This window comes from Kogia breviceps, chromosome 4, assembly GCF_026419965.1.
Source record: "Kogia breviceps isolate mKogBre1 chromosome 4, mKogBre1 haplotype 1, whole genome shotgun sequence".
In the NCBI taxonomy this organism is placed as follows: domain Eukaryota; kingdom Metazoa; phylum Chordata; class Mammalia; order Artiodactyla; family Physeteridae; genus Kogia; species Kogia breviceps.
Genome location: NC_081313.1, coordinates 83,996,121 through 84,016,291, shown reverse-complemented (window position 1 = coordinate 84,016,291; position 20,171 = coordinate 83,996,121). Strand labels below are relative to the sequence as shown.

The following is a 20,171-nucleotide window of genomic DNA, read 5'->3' as shown; positions in this document are numbered from 1 at the left end:
TACTGGACAACAGAGGAATAATGCATTTTTGCATTCTGGGGAACATTAAGATTTATTATCAAGAGTTCAGCACTGATTAATGATATCACAGTGAATATCAAAAGGAAGCAAGGAGAGATTTGTCACTAATTATAAAGTGTAGTCACGTTTGTTTTAGTTTCTTGCTGAGCGTCCAAGGAACCAAAGTCATTACTTTATGAATGAAATATTGCTATATTAATAATAGGGCATGCTATATATTAATAATAGGGCATCTGGAGCTCCCCAGTTCCCCTGGATTATCATCTATGCATACAATTTTGGAAGAGAATTGAGTGAATTGTTTAGGGCCTTGGAATACTTGAGAGTGATAAGTATTGCCTAGGGCAAGACACTGGCCCTTCTAGGCCACAAGGTAATTATGTAACTGGCAAATTCCCTCAACTCTAACTTGAATTCCTCTCAATCCCGGAATTATTTTGCTCCCTGCCATCAATAAACCAAGGGATAATTTCATTATGAATATGTATTAATTTCTGTCTTCCATGTGACTCATTTTTTGGTGCATTAAATCATATACCTAAATTTCATCAATTAATTTTATCTACCAGAGTGTTTCACTCTCTAATTCAAGGACATTGAATCACTCACAGCTAACTGCAGGTTATAGACATTGCTAACAGCTAAACTTAAGAAGGATGGTTACATGCCTTCATCCAACAGCTGGTGCTAACATCAGTTTTCGTTTTAAGTGTCTGATATATGTAGCTTTGTTAGACAAGAACTTGAAATGAAATGCAATTCTGTGGGGTTAAAAGATATAACTGTGCTTCTAGCTCACATACCCTCAATTGGCTTTTTTATTAAGTTTTGAAAGTGTTCCTGTTTCACTTTATAGATGGTTGATCTACTACATTTTGTTTCTTTTTTTTTTTCTTTTTTCTTTTTTTTTTTTTTTTTGTGGTACGCAGACCTCTCACTGTTGTGGCCTCTCCCGTTGCGGAGCACAGGCTCGGGACACACAGGCTCAGTGGCCATGGCTCACGGGCCCAGCCGCTCCGCGGCATGTGGGATCTTCCCGGACCGGGGCACGAACCCGTGTCCCCTGCATCGGCAGGTGGACTCTCAACCACTGCGCCACCAGGAAGCCCTGTTTCTTTTTATACTTCTCTCTCTCTCTCTCTCTCTCTCTCACACACACACACACACACACACACACACACACACACTCATACACTCACACACAATTTGTGATGACAGCATTATACAGATTTCCAGGAAGCTACTTCAAAATATATATTTTCTAGCCCCAGGAAGGGTAAAATTTCAGAGCCCTGCATAAACTAATTTAGTAACTTTGTTTCGTAAATATAATAGAAAGGCATATGGGTAAATTACCACTTTTTGTGCTAAAATCTTAAACCAAATCTCTCCCAATGAAACAGCTTTAGAGAAATAAACTTATTAGCCACATATAATCACACAAAAAACAAGATTTTGGAGTTTTTAACCTCGTTCAGTATAATATAATTACATGGCATGTCCTTAGGAAATAATCAGCAAAGAAATGAAATGATCACCCACTGACCAGACTAGCAGAATTCTCTATAGGGTATCATGACATTGAGTATTGGTTGTTATAAATACTGGGACCTAGGAAACTTCCATATCTCAGTAGTCCTACTGGGGACACCAATAAAAAAAAAAAAAAAAAAAGCTGCTACTCTTTACTAGTAACGAAATCTCTGAGTTTGTGACAGTACTTGTGACAGAAATTGACATTCACCTTCAGTTCTTAATATTCTGCTGTCCCCATCCCCACCTAGTCCTAGAGAACTGCTCACCCTATATCAAATCTGTTGCTGCCAACTTTTGTGCTCAGGCATAACTAGGATAGATGCATTAGATCATCTTCACCCCAGTCCATCTGAATACATTTGACAGTAGGATGTGAGCCAGTAGTTGAATCTGTCTCTACTTTCTCCCTGCTACTTCCTTTATACATAGAGAAGTACACTGCCCTTTCTGTTTCAAGTAGATTATGGCTGCAGAGGAGGAAACACATGCACACACGCAGGTGCACGCACACACACACACACACACACACACACAGAGTTTTATCATTCTGTTAATCTCAGACAGTAGAGAGTACTATGTGCAAATATATAAGCAAGCCCTGCCATCTGCTCAGCCAACTTCCCATTCTGCAGAGTCCATCCCATTGGCTGTGGATTTAAGAGGTAGGTAGAAAGGTAAGTGGGCACTTAACCCACTTGCTCTTGTTTATCACTAATGAGATGATGAAAGAGAGGCTCCATAAGAGAGTCATGGTTACTGAGTAGAATAGATGACAGCCCATATGGCGGAATGTGAAGGGCACCATAATTTGTGAGGGAACTAATACCTGCTGAAAGATAACTCACAGAATATCAAGGCAAGAGGGAACCTTAAATTTAATCTGGTCAAACCCACCATCTGATAGTTTAATTCCTTCTGGAATTCCCTGTCAGTAGCTGTTCACAATTTTCTTAAAAATCTCCCATAAATTTGTAGGGGCTGAAATAGAAATACAGCATGCTTAAGATTAATGAGAGGTATAGAAGTTGAGATGATAAATTCTATGGTAAAAGGAAAAAAGAGCAAAGGTAATTTAATGTAGAAAGACCAAGGAGTTCACTAGTTTCTGAGGGAGGCCATATTCTCTGAAGATTCTAGTTGTTAGTTCAATTTGATACAAATTCGATCTCTTTGTTACTTCATTCTACACACATTACCAAATACTTAGTATTGCTTGGATTTGGGGATACAGAAACAATCAATACATGGTTTCTTTCCCCTTTAAGGAGCTTAGACTCTGGCTGAGACAAATGCTGCATAAAAAATCATCTTGCAGTGTGAGTGATAAGTGCTAAAACAAAGTACTTACTTTTACAGGACTAAAGCTAAGGGAGTTCCTGGCAGGGATGATTACACAGAGGAGGTGAATATATGAGCTGGAATATTTGAAAAGGACTTTGCTAGTGGACAAAGCAGATGGATCAGGTGGGTGACAGCGTGATGTAATCCCAAACAGTGTGATCAGAGGCAAGAAGTCTACGACATGGTTAGTACATAGTCAGTAGTCAGATGTGGCTGTAGCTTCAGATGTATGGGGAAAAGGTGGGGGAGGATGCTGGGAAGGTAGTAGAAGCTCCATTCAGAAGGAAGCTCCATTACACTAAGGAAATTCAACTTGATCAAGCAAAAACTTTGCTTCCTACTGTGGGGATCTGGGGATTCCAGTGTTAAATAAGCAGTAAAACACAGTTACTTGGACCAAAGCATTTACAGTAGATAGGGTCTTATGTTAGTTACCTAGAACAGTGATTGGTCAGATAATTGAAAAAGTAGGAAATCAAGGAAATTGCACATACTATCTTAAATATTTCACTTTATGTGACAAATAAAACAAAATAATTATCTAATACTTTTGATGTAGGACAAGGTCTTTTCTTAAGAAAGTATGGATCTGATTGTAATTCCCCATCTTCCTTCTTTCACTAGCCATACATATAAATCATAATATATAATTTCTTAGTGTCTTTCAAGCAAGAATTTTTAAATGCTATCAAAAAATTCTACATTTTAATAACTTTTACTCCAATTGTTTATATTTGGCTTGCTCACACCTAATTTGACAGCAGACACAGTATATTTAGCAATTCACCTTTATCAACCCTTTCCAGAGCATTCTAATTAGTTATCATGGAAACAACCTTTTTCACACTCACACTACATTAATTCATAGATTATCAAGTAAATTACATAACTATAATAATAACTGACACAATTGGTTTGGGAATACACTGTGGTAAGCATATAAGCCAACTGGTAGTAGAACTGTACAAACATACCAGGCAAGTAGAGCAGGTTGGCAGCCTGTTAGCCCTCCATGTTCAGCAGGTCCTGGGCAGAGGATGGCATGTTCTGTGAACAGAATGGTGACTGTTAGCTATTTTTATGAATTGGTTAAGTGCACAAGAAAGAATACAGAATCTTCCTTGAAAATCATTTTCTTATCTCCCCTCCATATATATTTAGGTATTTCAAAGACTGGACCAGCCTTTTTAATCACATATTCACATTATGTTCCTGTCAGGAGAAATAATAATTTCAAAGATGTTATACTCTAGGAATTTTTCAGACATATTAGAAATGCCTCATTAGATCCCTAAACATACAAGAAATGACATCAGGGTTTAGGTCAGAGGACTTGTCCAAAGGAGTTCAAGGGAAAGTGACTGTCAGTTAAAAATTTTTAAAAAGCATTTATGTAGGATACAAGGCAGGCAATCAGATTTCTAGTGAGGCAGAGACACCTACATAAAGACTTTGCCTCACTCCTGTGCCAAGCTATCTTTGAAGTCAAATTTACACCCCAAAGGACCACAGACTCATAAGGAAGGCTTAAGTATTGAAACCTTACACTTGATAAAAGCCAGAAAGTTTGCATGTGTTCCAAATCCAACCCCAACCACAATGACAACTCTTCACAATCTTAAAATGAACATGAGTGGAAGATTTCTGTGGCAGATATGACTTCATTATCCCCACAAATGTTCTCACTAGGTAGGGCATAAAGAGTCCTAACCATGAAGAAGCTCTGTGACTTGTACGTTGGCGCACATCACTCTCAAAATAGTATGAAATAAGAAGAACCCATATTTCAGATTCTTTAAGATCCATAATGTAACTCTTCAAGCTTTGTTTATTTCTGAGTTATTATGGAAAGTGTCTCAATAGAGTGTTATAAGATAACTAAGGTTTTAAGCTCTTCTATGGGAAGACATAGTTCATTTAAAACTAACCTCGACAAATTTTAAAGGGTAATATAAGAGAAAGCAAATTATATACACATATATATTTAAATATATAAAAGAGGTATTTTCACACCCCCATGCAAAGAATGCACGAAAACTTAGGACAGCTAGTTTGTTGTGTATAAAATATGATTTTACCAAAAATAGCATTTTAAATCATTTGAAGCTATCAGATAAATTAATAATAATTCTTCACAAAGAAGTATAGCTGAATTACAAGGGAAAGAAATTAAATTTGTCTCACCATTCACTGTAGTTATTTTGGTGATGGTTGTAAACTATACAATATATGGAGAACGCATAAATAACAGTGCATACACATTTTAAACTGAGGTATACAAGCCCTGGCATTTACAACAAATGTCCAGTGCCTGGTACACACAGAGTGAGTGTTCTTGTTTCTCCATGAATATGATGCCTTGAGGTAATATTACATATTTAACCTACCATAACACCTGAAACCAACAATAATCTATTAAAGATATAGAAAGAGTATAACTGTGTATTGGGGTAAACATACTTCATTTGAAGGATCCTATATTTGTTTGTATTTTCATCAGGCAATAGAGTAAATATGTATCTAACATATTTTCTTTACAGCATACATGATTCTTTTATTGAAAACCTTCAAATAGGAATGGATATGATTTTGATTAAGTTAGTAAGTCATAATTACAAACTCACTAACGTGGATTTTTCCGTATTCTAGAATTGGATAAGGGGCAATACATCATGGAAAATAAATTTCACATGCTGAGCCAAAAGGGTCACTGATTTTGGTTAAGCTTGCCATGATTTTAAGAATACTAATAAAATATCTATTTAGCTTCCATGAGTAGGAGTATTTAATTTTAAAAAAATACCATATTCAAACTAGTTAAAGTTTTCAGATATGAGCTGAAGCTAGGCTTAATGTCCTAATGCATAGGCTAGCTGTGAGATCCTTTTGAGCAGAGACTGTTTTTTCATTAAGGCAATGCCTAAGCCTAGCTCAGTTCTGACACACTTTAGATATTCAATAGCCCAGACCAATATGTTGGTTACATCTCATCTAGAAGTTAATGAATATCACCTTTCCCCCTTCTTTCAAAGCAAGAAGGAGTGAGTTAATATTTCTGTTTATCACAGATGCTTGGAAATTTTAGCAAAAGCTTTGTGGTAGCTTCTAAGAGTATTTTTTCCCAGTCATAGAAATTTTAGATAATGAAAAGGAATTCTAACCATGGGAACTATTTTAGCAAAGTGAGCAAATTAGTTGGAGGGAGCACAGGATCCCTGTCAGTGAATTAAGGAAAGGGTTTCAGTGGACTCAAGATAGCGAAGCTAAATAGTGGCTTAGAGTACATAATTATGAAGAGACAATGGTTGTTAATTCTAATCCAAAATTTTGGCAATGGTGAAAGGGAGGTGAGACCTTTGTACATTTGTGGTTATAGGGAAGAAAAGTTTGGAGGTGGAAAGACTGAAGATGCTATAGATCAAGAGTGAGCAGGGTCTTCGAGGAACAAATGGATTGTCCTTAGCCCTAAAAAGAAGACAGGGCATATCTTCCTCAAACAGAAAAGGAAGCAAGGAAGAAAGATGAATCTCAATAAAGGGTACTTGTGAGTAGTAAAGACAGTAGATGGGCCAAGTTGTGACTAAAGTGGTGACCTTTATCCTTTTTGTGAAACAGTGGGTAAGACTATCTGACAGGACTGAGGCTGGTGAAATGAGATTAAATGATTGAAGCAACAGAAACTGATAAAAACTGTTACTAGAAAACTGATACATGAATAAAAAGTCTTGGTATTAACAATGAGTTAAAAAGTAAATTAGAGGTCACAGCAAGTCAAATCAACACATCTATCTGATAGCCTGTGAGCATAAAAAACGATAAATTGGCCAGGGTTTGATCCAGACATAGCAGATCTGGCTATAGATTTAAGGTACAAGGTAAGCTAGGGTATTAGGACTATATAAAGGTGACTGATGAAAATTCTAACCTGAGTCAAGATTCAAGTGCAGGCAGAATAAATAGTGACTGAGGGAAATGAGAAGCTGGGCCATTAGAGGTCTACATAGGACAGAACCCAGTCAATGAGCACGGGAGAGTATCTGAAATACAGACTGCAGCAATATTACAATGTAAAGAAAGGTATGGCCGCCTTTTCTTCTTAATAATCTCCCCAGAGTCTCATAAACTTTAAAAAAAATGAATGAAATAATACAGAAACTTGTACTGAAAGATAAACAATTGCTTACCACCATTTGGAGTCTCACTGTTTAGCTCTTAGTGCATTTGTTGGGAGACCTAACCTCACTAAAAAGAGAGACATGTCTGCTACCACCTTCCAAATAGCAGTGAGTAATTAACAGGTATCAAAATTAACTATATGTTGAAGGTAAGATTATTAACTCACTTCTCTCCTTGTCTAATCTGCTTTCTGCACATAAATCAGGCAGCTTTGAAACAGCATTAATTTTCTTAGAACTCTATATTAATAAGGTAATTTTATATTAATTCAATAACATTTATTGAATGCCTACTGTGTGCTAAGACACGATACCAGGAAATTCAAAGATATCTAGTCCACAAAACTCCTTTCATACATGTATGTCCTGAAGATGCTTTAAGATTGGTGGAGGGAAAAAGAAAAAGGAGGAAGAGGATCAGCAAAGGAGCAGCTATGACAAAGGGATGAGTTAAGGGTTAGTAGTGAGGGACATAGTAGATATGAGAAAGGAAAGGGAGCTATAAGTCAAAAAACACATCAGAAACAGAAACCCAGTTATAGAAAGAGAGAGAGAATACAGAGTAAAATATTCAAGCCACAGTTGCAACATGAATTAAGAGGAGAAACATAAAGTGAGCACAAATGAACAGTGTCAGCTTCAATGATAAAGAGGTTACAGGTAAACAGGATAATAAGTTAACTACACTGGTTTAAGAGGACATGACTGTTAATATCCAATCTGAAGAACGTAATTGTTTGCACTCCGAGTATAATTTATATTATGGTTATTGAATATGTAATCAGTATTCATAGTTCTAGGGAGTTTGTGGTAAGAGAGGTAACGAGCTATAGGAAAATTATACTGCATTTTATATACACATGACAGATAAGTAAAGAATTAATTAGTGGAATATGCATATTCCCACAAGTCATTTATGTATTAGGATGTTTTTGCTTGCAATGGAAAGAAAGCCAACTCAATTCACTAAAGCAAAGAAAAAAAGTGGGGGAGGCATTAATTTGCAATTTTCTATGACTGAAAATTTCAGAGTAAATGTTAGCCTCAGGCATGGTTGGACCCAGGGGCTCAAATGATATGATCAATAGTTCATCATTTGCCTCTCTTGGCTCAGCTTCGCTTTGAGCCAGCTATAATTTATGCATGACCCCTGTATTGTGAGTACTGACACTTTCAGCCTTGCATTATCCTAACAGAAAGCAATTCCATAAAAACAAACAAATAAATGAAAAGAGCTTCTTCATTCTAGTTCATGCCAAAGTTCTTCCGGGAATTCAATCTTGTACACCTACTTTCTTCATGTACCAGTCTCTGAACTGCAACTAGGGATAAAAAAATCCATATGAGCCACTCCTGACTCCCTAGGTTAGATTTGAATCAGCTCAACTAAACTGCATGAACTAAAAGAAGGGAAGGTGGTTCCCAAAAGAAAAAATGAGTCACTGTTTTCAGAGTCACATTTTAAATTAGTATTTCACAAGATAGGTTGCAGAAGTGTAGCAGAATCTGGAGGATCAGAGGAAGAATTATATTATTATAAATAGGGAACATGGACAAAAAGGGGAAGCATGGATTGAATGAAACTGAGGACTACAACTCTAAATATAATATTGTCTATGATAAGGATATAATCCATATTATTTCTAAATCCAAATGTCCAATGTATATGTTCTAAATCCAACACATGTATGTTGCTTTCAGATCTAACTTTACCAAAAATAATAGGAACCTTTTGATGCACCATCAACATACTTCCTCCTAAAAATTCCTCCAAAAAAACAAAAAATGAAACTATTCCCCTAATTATTCCCTATTCTATCTAGCTTTTATTAGCGCTGCACATGAAAAACACGCCCAGTACAAATAAATCATCTGTCATAAAATAAGTAGCATGAGACAGTGGGATCTGTGTACCAGAGTGTGTAAATATTTTGTTTTATGACTTCAACAACTCTCAAACTTCACGTACCTGTTTTCAAACTCTGGATACTATTTGGGATATCATTAAGTATGTCTAAATTTCTCTCAAAAATAATATCTCAAGTCCATTTACCACAAAATAAATTCCAGGCTTAAGACATTTAGAACCAAACTAAATTTAGATTTTAATAAATCTTTATTGCATTGTTTTACACAAAAGACTCTATAGCACATAAGAATCACATTGTTTATGCATTAATTTACTTAAGATAGAACTATAATGTCATACGTTATTTAGAAAATGTATTAAATCATGCCTTTATGACTTTGGCCTATTTATGAACATAAATCACCACAATTCAACCTGAGAACATTAAAAAAACAATAGTCTCTACAGCAACATAGCATATAAAGTGAAAGTACATTGCAAAGCAGTGAGGAAAAGGTGTAAAATATGAAAGAAAGGTTGTAAATTAATCCTACAACATGTAAAAAAAAAAATGGAACATGCAATTACCTTGAATAGCTGAATTTAAGTTTTCTATATTCCATTCTGGAACACTAACTCATTTTTAAGAATCATCATTTAAATTATGGTCATGAAACAGATGCATAGTAAACTGTTAAAAAATGTTTGAGGAAGTGTGACTACTTGGGAATTTTAACACAGTTCAGTTCTTCTGTGTGTTCTAATTCAGCTACTATTTTGATATTTATTTGAATATTTGACTGGGGACTTTTTTCAATTCTGGTTTAACTTCATCAATGAAACCATCAGAAATAGAACTAAATTAACTTTTAATAATGGCTGTTATAAATTCATGTATGTATTTAAGGTTTAGGTTTGGGATTCTTATTTCTCTTTACATTCCTCTGTCAGGTAATCTCCAGCCACATTTCTTCCAAGTCAGGCTTTTTCCAGCCATATACACATTGTTAATTTTTGGTCATTAATATATGTGCAAGTAGCCACTTCCCATTGACTTAATTTTAGCTTTTGTTGGCTATCTTTCTAATTTTTTATTTGTCATCCGAGTTAACAGTCATGTACATCTTGATTCACTAGCACCAAGCTTCATCTAATAAATCACTGACTATTTTTTTAAACTGATAAAAATCAATTATGTCAAAGAAGATCAGCTCTACTTTTGAGGTTGAGATAACATGACTTATGTGGTTTTTCGCGTCATAAGCAGACCCACCCACACTATGGAGACCAACACCTGATAAGGCACATTGACTAATTTTTTTTTAATTACCTAAGACAGTACTCACTCATAGGAGAAAAAAATGGTGTCATTGTCTTTACCCAATGGTAGGGTACTTTGACTGTTCAAGTACATTTGATTTTTACTCTAATTCATCTATGCTTACAAGATTGTATTTCCCTTCACAAACAAACTTTGCCTTGGACAGTTTTGAAAGACTTCACTATCCTCAAATAAATCCTCAATATCAGCCCCTAATGGCTTTGTAGTAATATCTACCCTGTCTCAGACTTACCAAATGTCATTCATCAGACCACTCTGATTTGACAAAAGCCTGTAATGAATGCACATTTCCCATTTCCTCCCCATCCTCAAGAAGTTTGTCGCTGAGCCTTGTTTAGTTGTCTCTCACATACACTTGCATTTATATAAAAGTGAATAAGTTTTCTTTTAGAAAACTGACACTTATCCCTCTAATCAAGCTACAGTTCTATCTTCTTAACCAAAATGCTGAACACAATTTAACATTTTCTTGATGACTTGGAGTCATCAAATGCAAGTTATTCAGTAGAGCATTAACATATCTGTAGGAGTGCATATTCTGCTTCTCCCTCATTTAACTGTGTGACCTCATGCAAATGACTTAACTTCTCTGTGCCCCTGTTACATCATTTATAAAATGGGGGCAACAGTAATACATATTCCATAGGTTTATCATAAAGATCAGGTATGAAAGTTCACATAAAGCAAATCCTAACTCATAGAAACTACTCAGGAAATTAAAGCCATTACAATGACTACCATTTTCATCATTGCTATTATTATTTTATCATCACCATTATTATTTTATCATCATCACCATTTTTATTGTTATCAGCACCATCATTATTCTGAATTGTGCAGTGCTACCCACAGGGATCACAGAGGTTTATCAGCCTATATCCTCCCTCACCTGCAGACTGTCAGTGTCCTTTCAGCTGACCTGCATATAGCTATCTGCCCTTCCCCTTCTTTTAAAATATTTTTGAAATAGTAAGTGGAGTAATCAGAAAATAACCTATTGGATTTTTAATAATCCAATAATAGAAACTTAAACAATTGCTATAAAAGAATCTAAGAAGCTTTCCCACAAATACAGTTCATGAGCTTTAGTATGTATAGAACATATATGTTGGCAACGCACAAGCCTTATTTTTTCACCTCTTGGCTCTCAATTGTGATCCACATAGAGGAGGTGCAAAGATCATTTACCTTCTTGATAAGTGAGGGAATAATTGCTTGTTTGCTTTGGTCCCCACTATGCTCCAAATATTGTACATCAAACCTTCTCTGTAGTTCTAACTGAATTCCATCCATGCACAAAAAGTCATTACTAAATAGAAAAACTTCGAAAAACAGTGAAATCTAGCTCTTCCCATACTGGGATTGTCTTAAGCAGAACTGTTGCTCTAGTTAACTCATATTAATCCCTTTGTATCAACAAAGAAGTATTTTGTTCCCTTGAACCAAGTAGATGTAGGATAAAGCCATAGAGAACCAAACTTAGAGTGATTATTTTTCTGTGTAGATATACTGACTCAGAATTCTAAAATGCTGAAAGTAATTCTTGAAAAACATCAGTATCAGGAGTTTTCAGGCTATTTTAACATCAATTCCTGAAAGTTTTTTCCTTTTATGTCTTTGAACAGGCTCTAATCTCTCAAGTATCACTAATTCCCACATACACATTGTACACAAAAACTAGCTATTTAATAAGAGCAGCCATGACAGAGAAACATCTTGCAAACAAAACAGAAAATGTTTTGTTTTAACGACTCACAAGTTTCCCTCCAAAGAAACCGAACAGACAACTTTAGGCAAAATTTTATAATGTTTTACATGCATTTAGGGATAACAAGAAGAATGCCTTTTTTGAACAATTTAATACTTTAAAGGTGAGTGTACATTTCTTTTTTTTTCCTTTTAAATATTCAGTGCAATTCTACTTAGTGTACATCATAATTTATAACATTGGCAGATGTTCCAATGCCTGCAAAATCTTTTTAAAGCCACAAATTAAGAAGAAAAAAATATTTATTCAAATGGATGAAACATTTTTCAATGAAATATAGGGATTAAATTCTTGTTGACATTCATTAAATAAAATCTCATTTCAAAAATAATATGTTATTACTGATTTGTGTATATGGGTGTTATTTATGCCAGGATGTTTAAGATCTAAGCTATTTTTTTCCCTCTTGAGTTGTTGGCAATTGTCACTTCAGCATACTTGTTTCTCTATGCTAGAGGAATTGTGCTAGATTTCTTAGCATTGTCAGAGCTGTCTTGAAACCAACTCACCTTGCCTTTTAATGATACTCCAAACAATACAGTAGATCAAAACATGTAAAACATATATATCCAGAGTAAAGTTTGAGGTTAGGTGAATATCCATAACCAGAGTTATATAAAGGGCAGTTGCATTTGTAAATGTTCTGAGATTATTTTTCCCTTATTGTCCAGTGTGAGAGGAAATGTTTACATTAATATTCTGGGAACAATATATCAAATACAGGAAAGATTGAGAGAAAATACCCAAATTTATACCATAATATTTTGGGATCATGGAGGAATGGAAACGTGTACATGTAGTAGGTGAAACAGAACTAAATCCTTACCTTTACTAATGAAAATTCAATAAATAATGTCTTAAAATGAAGTACAATATACAGATGTTCTTTAAAGATATGGAGGCAGATACTAAAGGAATCAGCTTAAGCCACTTCAAACTGAACGAGAACTATGTGAGAATGTGAATTAATGGTCAGTGTTGGTCTGACAGGGAAAAAATCTACTTAGATGATCTAAGTTTTTTCCTGTACCTATTAATAAACAAACAAAAGCCACTTTACAATAGTTTAGCAATCCAAATCACCAATATAAATAAGTGTGTTGCAGGCAAACTTGACTTTTCCACTGGGTTCATAAAATTCATGGTTAGAAGTTCTTTGCAAGTGAAATGTAGCGCTTCTTGCTTAACTTGGCTAAATAAAAGACAATTTTTGTCAAATTCAAAGTAGCAATTCATACCACTCAGTATTCTTGTTGCATTTCACACCACAGGTGTAATTTCACAAAGGGTTAAGCTCTCATTTGCCACTTAGATACTGGATAGGTGAACCAATAGTCATAGATGGGTCATAAATGTATGATCATGTAAGTCACATGAGAAATAATCTATGCATCATGTGATATTCACCCTGGGCACATTAAGGACAGCATTAATGTAGGTACAAGACCAGTAAGTACTGACTGAACATTCCTTTTCTTCTTTCCCTCATTTCAAATGCTTCACCAATATCCTCAGAGTATATTTTCTCCCAGGGTTCACCAATATTCTCACCTTCCATAAGTCCTACTCTCCACCTCCCCCTAGCTTTCTGTTCCCATTTAAGTGTTATCTTCCATTACCTCCAACACTTCACGATCATTCATAACCTAGAATCACATCTTTCATGAGACGTCCTCTACACATCTATAACCAGTCTATTTTTACTTCTCTGAAACCCTTTAGACGTTTTCACTTTTTCAGTCCCTTTTCTAAAAACCAAGCCACCTCCTTTGAGCTCCACAGCCTGCTAGAGGTTAGGGTCTACAGACAATTGAGGCTTTAGGGCATGGGGGTGCTAAGTGAAAGCCTTGTAAATGGAGAAAGCCCATTCACAATCTAGATGAAGTCTTCAAGAAACTAAGGAAAGAGGGGAAGGTGAGAGAAAGAAGGTCTAAGTCATAACTGTGATAACAGAGAGAGAAAAGTTGGAATATTTATTGATGTTCTCTACATCGGTTTCAGAATGGACTTTTATATCCATCTAAAAATGGCTAAATTTTCCTCACATTTTTTACTTTTATTAAGAATGTTAAAAAAAAAAAAAAAAAAAAAAAAAAAAGGCTTCCCTTTTGGCGCAGTGGTTGAGAGCCCGCCTGCCGATGCAGGGGACACGGGTTCGTGCCCCGGTCCGGGAAGATCCCACATGCCGCAGAGCGGCTGGTCCCGTGAGCCATGGCTGCTGAGCCTGCGCGTCTGGAGCCTGTGCTCCGCAACGGGAGAGGCCACAACAGTGAGAGGCCCGCGTACCGCAAAAAAAAAAAAGAATGTTAAGTGTGTGACGTACATATTCATTGGTAGTCACGTGACTGCTATTTGTGAGGAAAGTTTCTGACCTTGCAAGAATTAGAACTTTATGATCTGAGTTTATTTTGTCCTCTAGCAGGAAAAGGAACACATTACCACAACAGACCTCTTGAGTCTCATTTTCAAACTAATGCATTCAATTTCTAACAAAGAGCAAAGGATAAACAAACATTACATGTAAAAGAACTCTTATCCACCTGCCAACAATTAAACCCAGTAATTAAAAATTGTAGGAGAATACACATAAGCATATCCTCAGCAGCAGTCACACCACAGTCAAAGAGGGGAAAAAAATCTTTCCTAATATGTTCCTTCCCTATATCCCAGGCTGCTTTTCTTTATATTAAACAGACAGCAGACTCAGCCAACTGTGTTTCACTTTTTTAAAAAAGAGGGAAACCCCATTCTGTATCCCCTGGGAGGACTATTATATACAGATGAATGTATTTTGTTATTTAGTTTAATAAATGCAATGTTCAGAACAGATGTTAAAGATTGAAATTGTCCAGAGAAAAGAATAGCTCAGGTGGCAATAATGCAGCCTTCCTGCCTGCTGTGCTTTCTTCTTTGTCTTTGGAAGAGCTACGTTCACAGGTGAAGAAGTATTACAGTATTTATAACCACTCAAGTCCTTACCACTGGACTGAAGCTGACAAACAGGGTGCTAATTAGTACCAGGAGTGGAGGTGGTGATGGTGGTTTTATGACACAGTCATCTGACCAGTAAATTGGACAAAGAGAAACAGCACATTTACAGAAGCACTGCAAATCCAGCCATGCAACACGAAGGGGTGACTGTGAGGACCTGTTTTTTTCTTTAAAAAAAAAAAGGATGGATTTTTCTCAAAACCAGCCTATTTGGCTTTTCCATGGCTATGCTCTTCTGTGAATTTTCTGATGCACTAGCTACTTATATCACCATAATCCAAAAGGATTTCTTTAGAGTACAACTGTGAATAATAGTATGCACGGGATAGAGGAAAGATATTATTTGGTCAGAGTGAATATTTGTCCTCTGAGTATTATAGTTTATAAAACAACAAATCTCAGTGCAAACAATAGTCAAGCTATTGTTCTGCAAACTAAGGAGCAGTACGACAGTAAAATCCTATCAAATAATTATTTTTAGTATCATTAATAAAATTCATTATATAAGGCATTATTGTATAAATTTTATAATGCTTTATTTATTTTAACTAAAACAAATCTACAATTTATAAATGTGGCCAGTACATCTACATTGTAGATATACTGGGTCTATAGTGGCTGTGATAAAAAGAAAGTATGATATGATGGGGAAAATTAATTCATTATTAGGAAAGTTGCATTCAAGCTCCAGAGCATGTTAGTGTGGTTAAGAACAAGAACTTTCAACTCCAAGGGACTTGAAGCCAATCTCATACACTTATTGTGACACTTGGTCTTCAATTAATTACTAAGGTACCTGCTCTGAGCCTCAGTTTCCCCATTCATAATACCTACTTTAGGGGGTTGCTGTGAGATGAAATGAGATAAAAAGCAATCAGCAAAGCTCCTGATACATTACAATTTTTTATTAAATGATAGAAATTATTAAAACTATGAACTGCTGTAAAAAAGTCGCAATGCTTTCTCCATTGTTTAATCTTTCAAATGTAAAGTTTTAAGTTTATCCCTGGTTATTTGAAGATTAAATATATTAAACATGATAGAATATGCAAAATCACTTAAAAATTATAAAAAGCTACATATATTCTACTGCTCAAGTTTTCTGGTGAAAAACTAGTTTTTAAAGGCAAGCTTTCCAAAAATAATTTTTATTGTCACTCTCATTCACTTCACACACATTTAATTCTCCCACGCCATCTTTCACAAAAGGTAAAATGTTTTTCCAGAATAACACATATGCATTCTGGCACCCGAAAATGTAAGTGCAAAATGACTCACTGTATTGTGAGGAGCAGGATGGTGATGATTTTAAGGAATTTGTCCAGTTCATGAATATAAACCAATTAACATATCAAGTTCAATGCTTAAAACTACTTCTCTGAGAGGTGTTGTCATGTGCAGTAGCAAAGGGAACAGAGTAAGGGACTCATTTCTCAGTGGGTACATCTCTTCATGCTCCAAAAAAGTACTAGATGGTCACAGCACGTATTAAAAGAAAAAAAAAACTCCTATAATAAAACATGTCATGCATTTCTATCAGGCCGAAAGAAGTAGAGTAACAGAGTAAAAACTGGGTAGATCTGGGGGTTTAATCATTCAGTGGATATTAACATCCAGATATGTGCCAAACACTGTGCTGATGCTGGCGGTAAAGACAAATAGGGAGCTAACTAAACATAACTGGAGTCAGAGTAGTGAGCAGAACATAGCAACTATCCTCAAGGACTACAGCTGATAGTAAGATGAATGTAACAGATTATTCATTCTGAGATTTTAAACCTTGAAATTACCAAATACCCTATGCAAGATTATAAAATCCAATAGATTCTAAACAGAAAGTTCAAATTATCACAAGAAGGCAATCATTTACAACCTTATTTTGAATTATGAAGTCTATAAAATCGAACATGAGGAAAAAAACATTGAAATGTTAATCAGTTTGTCAAAATTAAAATTGCAATGCAGCTCAGAATTGATTTACTAGATTTCCTGTAAGAGCAGAGCTTTTCCAAGGAATTACTCTAACCCAAGCTATGGAAACAGAGAGGTTCCCTGTTACAACTTCCTTATTTCCTTCAACCTGGCTTTGAAGCTCTGTGCAAAATTCCTACCCATGACAGAGCTTGTTTACTGTATACCAGATACTACATTAATTCCTAGTCTATGCTTTAGGTAAAAAGAAAATGCCAAGTGACTATTGGTATTTTTTCCCAACAAAACTTCAGCATATATGATAACTGTTATATCTAAGAGTACGTTAAAATGAACAATGGAGATTTTTAACTTTACATATCTCTGTTCCCTACCTCTAGGTTTTCTAACTTATTAAGTCTAGGATGGAATCTTGGCATCTGGATTTTTTAAAGCCCAACAGATAATTCTGATGCACATCTGAAATTAAGAATCTCTATAAAACAACCAAAGGAAACATTTTAAAGTTTTCTTCCCTCCCACTACTTTCCCTGGAAAAACAGCCTGTATGTAAAAAGTTGCACAGCCTACCTTGGACAGTAATACCCATTTATATACTAAAGAGATATGTAGATTCAAGCACTGAACTGGGCTGACAGAGGTAAACTGAAGCCAAATTACCTGACAGAATCTTCTGTGGACTGTCACATCCATCATATCCTACCTTCACAGGTAGCTGGACAATTCATTACTTTCCATAAAACAGAATATTCCAATGTTAGCATTAAATAATAATGTTCATAATAAGAAAGAATAGCACACACACATATTTGAATTCAGATAATTAAATTATTTACTTTTCCTGAGAGTTAGTCCAAGAATCACAGTCTTTAAAAGTCCAAGAACTAAATACTTTGAATAATTCCTGAATTTATAAAAGAGAATCAATTCCATGTCTTGGTACATTCTACTTCTCAGCATAGAAACTTGCATATTGCTTTGCTTATCATATACAATGAAAACAGCTACAGAACTGTATCATGAAGGAAAGTACATGATTTTCTGAGCATATTATTGGCCATATAGAGTAAGTGCTGCCACAGTGATTGATAACACAATCATCTGAGATCCACTTAATGGAGAACAAGGCTGAAAAGAGAAAACAAAAGGCAAATTCTCAGTAAAACTGGAGTGAGCTGGGAAGTTTGACCTGTGACTCTACCACAATTAAGTATTTTACTGTCATTAACCAACTGACCTTAAAGGGAAATAACAAGTCAATCAAGTCATTTGGCCTAACCCTACGGGAATATGGATAAATTCTTTGAAAATCAGGTGCTTGAAAGTCAGGTGTTTGATAAATGATTGGCTTAAAGCTTCATTCATAAAAATGGGGCACTTTTAAAATACTGTAACACCCATAAGAAAGAAGTCGGTGGTCTCATATCATCTGTTAGTCAAATATTTTTAAAAAAACAATGTCGGGCTTCCCTGGTGGCGCAGTGGTTGAGAGTCCGCCTGCCGATGCAGGGGACACGGGTTCGTGCCCCGGTCCAGGAAGATCCCACATGCCGCAGAGCAGCTGGAAGATCCCACATGCCGCGGAGCAGCTGGTCCCGTGAGCCATGGCCGCTGAGCCTGCGCGTCTGGAGCCTGTGCTCCGCAACGGAAGTGGCCACAGCGGTGAGAGGCCCGCGTACCACAAAAAAAAAAAAAAAAAAAAACAATGTCAGTGTATCTTTTGGCAGATACTATACCAGTTCTGTTATGAGATAATTCGAAAAACAACAACGGGGTGGGGGGAGGGATAAATTAGGAATTGGGGATTAACATGTATACACTACTGTATGTAAAATAAACAACAAAGCCCTACTGTATAGCACAGAGAAGTATATTCAATATCTTGTAATAACCTATAATGTAAAAGAATCTGAAAAAGAATATACATACACACACGTATAACTAAATCACTCTGCTGTATACCTGAAACTAACACAACATTGTAAATCAACTATACTTCAATTTAAAAAACAAATAAACTACATTGAACACTTATGTATCAGGCACTGTGCTAAACAATTTACATGAAATTACATCACTTAATCATCACAACCATATGACATGTGCACTATTATTAGCCCCATCTTACAGACGAGGAAATTGAGACTTAGACTATCAATGTGTCCAAGGTCACAAAACCAAGTGGTGAGGCTGGGATTTGAACACAGGTGTGCAGAGCTGGAGTCTGCAAACTGCATTTCACCTAGGAATGTAACTCAAGGATGATGAATGTACCACAGAGACTGACTTCAATATAGCAAGGGAAAAATGGAAAACATATCAAAAATAGCCACAAAGGCACAGAAAATTGTCATTTTTATAAATTAAAAATTAGCTTCCAAAGTACAGTGAAGTAAACATCAAAGCTATGATTGTTTTATACTCATAATTATAGCACAAGGTGTAGGCAGATTCAATTCTTCCTAATAAGGACTTGCATGTGTTTCTTTATGAGGAGAATGTTTTTTCACACACATGTGTAAAGAGCAAGTTAAAAGTCAAATTGGACTAAATTATAACATTCATGAACATGGAATGCCCTTGTGGTGATTTTAAAATATGCCTACACATCAACACACCTCCCCTTAAAAGGTGGAGACTTATATTCAATATCCTGTAATAACCTATAATGGAAAATAATCTGAAATATAATATATATATATAAAACAAAATTACTTTGCTGTACATCTGAAACTGACACAATATTATAAATCAACTATACTTCAATTTTTTAAAAAGGTAGAGACTAATTGCTCTGCCCTTGAATATGAGCTGGACTTAGTGACTGACTTCTAACAAGCGAAATGAAACTAACATATTAACAAATAAATACGGCAGAAGTGACAGAGTATGATTTACAAGTCTAGGATATAAAAGGTCTTTCTCTCTCCTTCTCCCTCTCCTGCTCCCTCTCCCTTTCCAATCATTCTCTCTGGAAGCCAACTACCAGGTAAGAAGAAAACAACTCAGGCAGCTCTGTGGAAAGGTCCATATGGCAAAGAACTGAGGCTTCTTGCCAGGAGCCAGAACAACCTTGCCAGGCATGTGAGTAACCCACCTAGGACGCAAATTCATCAGTCCCAGTCGAGCCTTCAGGTGACTGTAGACCAAGCCTACACCATAACTGCAATTTGATGAAAAACTCTTAGCCAGAACCCCCTAGCTAAGTTGCTCCCA

General features: G+C 35.8%; 1 long non-coding RNA gene across 1 annotated transcript in view; it reads right to left on the bottom strand.

The window, feature by feature from the left end:
* The window catches only part of LOC136794035 (uncharacterized), a 596,196-nt gene that overhangs the window by 414,535 nt on the left and 161,490 nt on the right, over positions 1 to 20,171 (bottom strand). The window contains exon 3 of the long non-coding RNA XR_010840204.1: positions 3,873 to 3,945. This is a non-coding gene — a long non-coding RNA (uncharacterized lncRNA). The remainder of the gene's footprint in view (positions 1 to 3,872; positions 3,946 to 20,171) is intronic.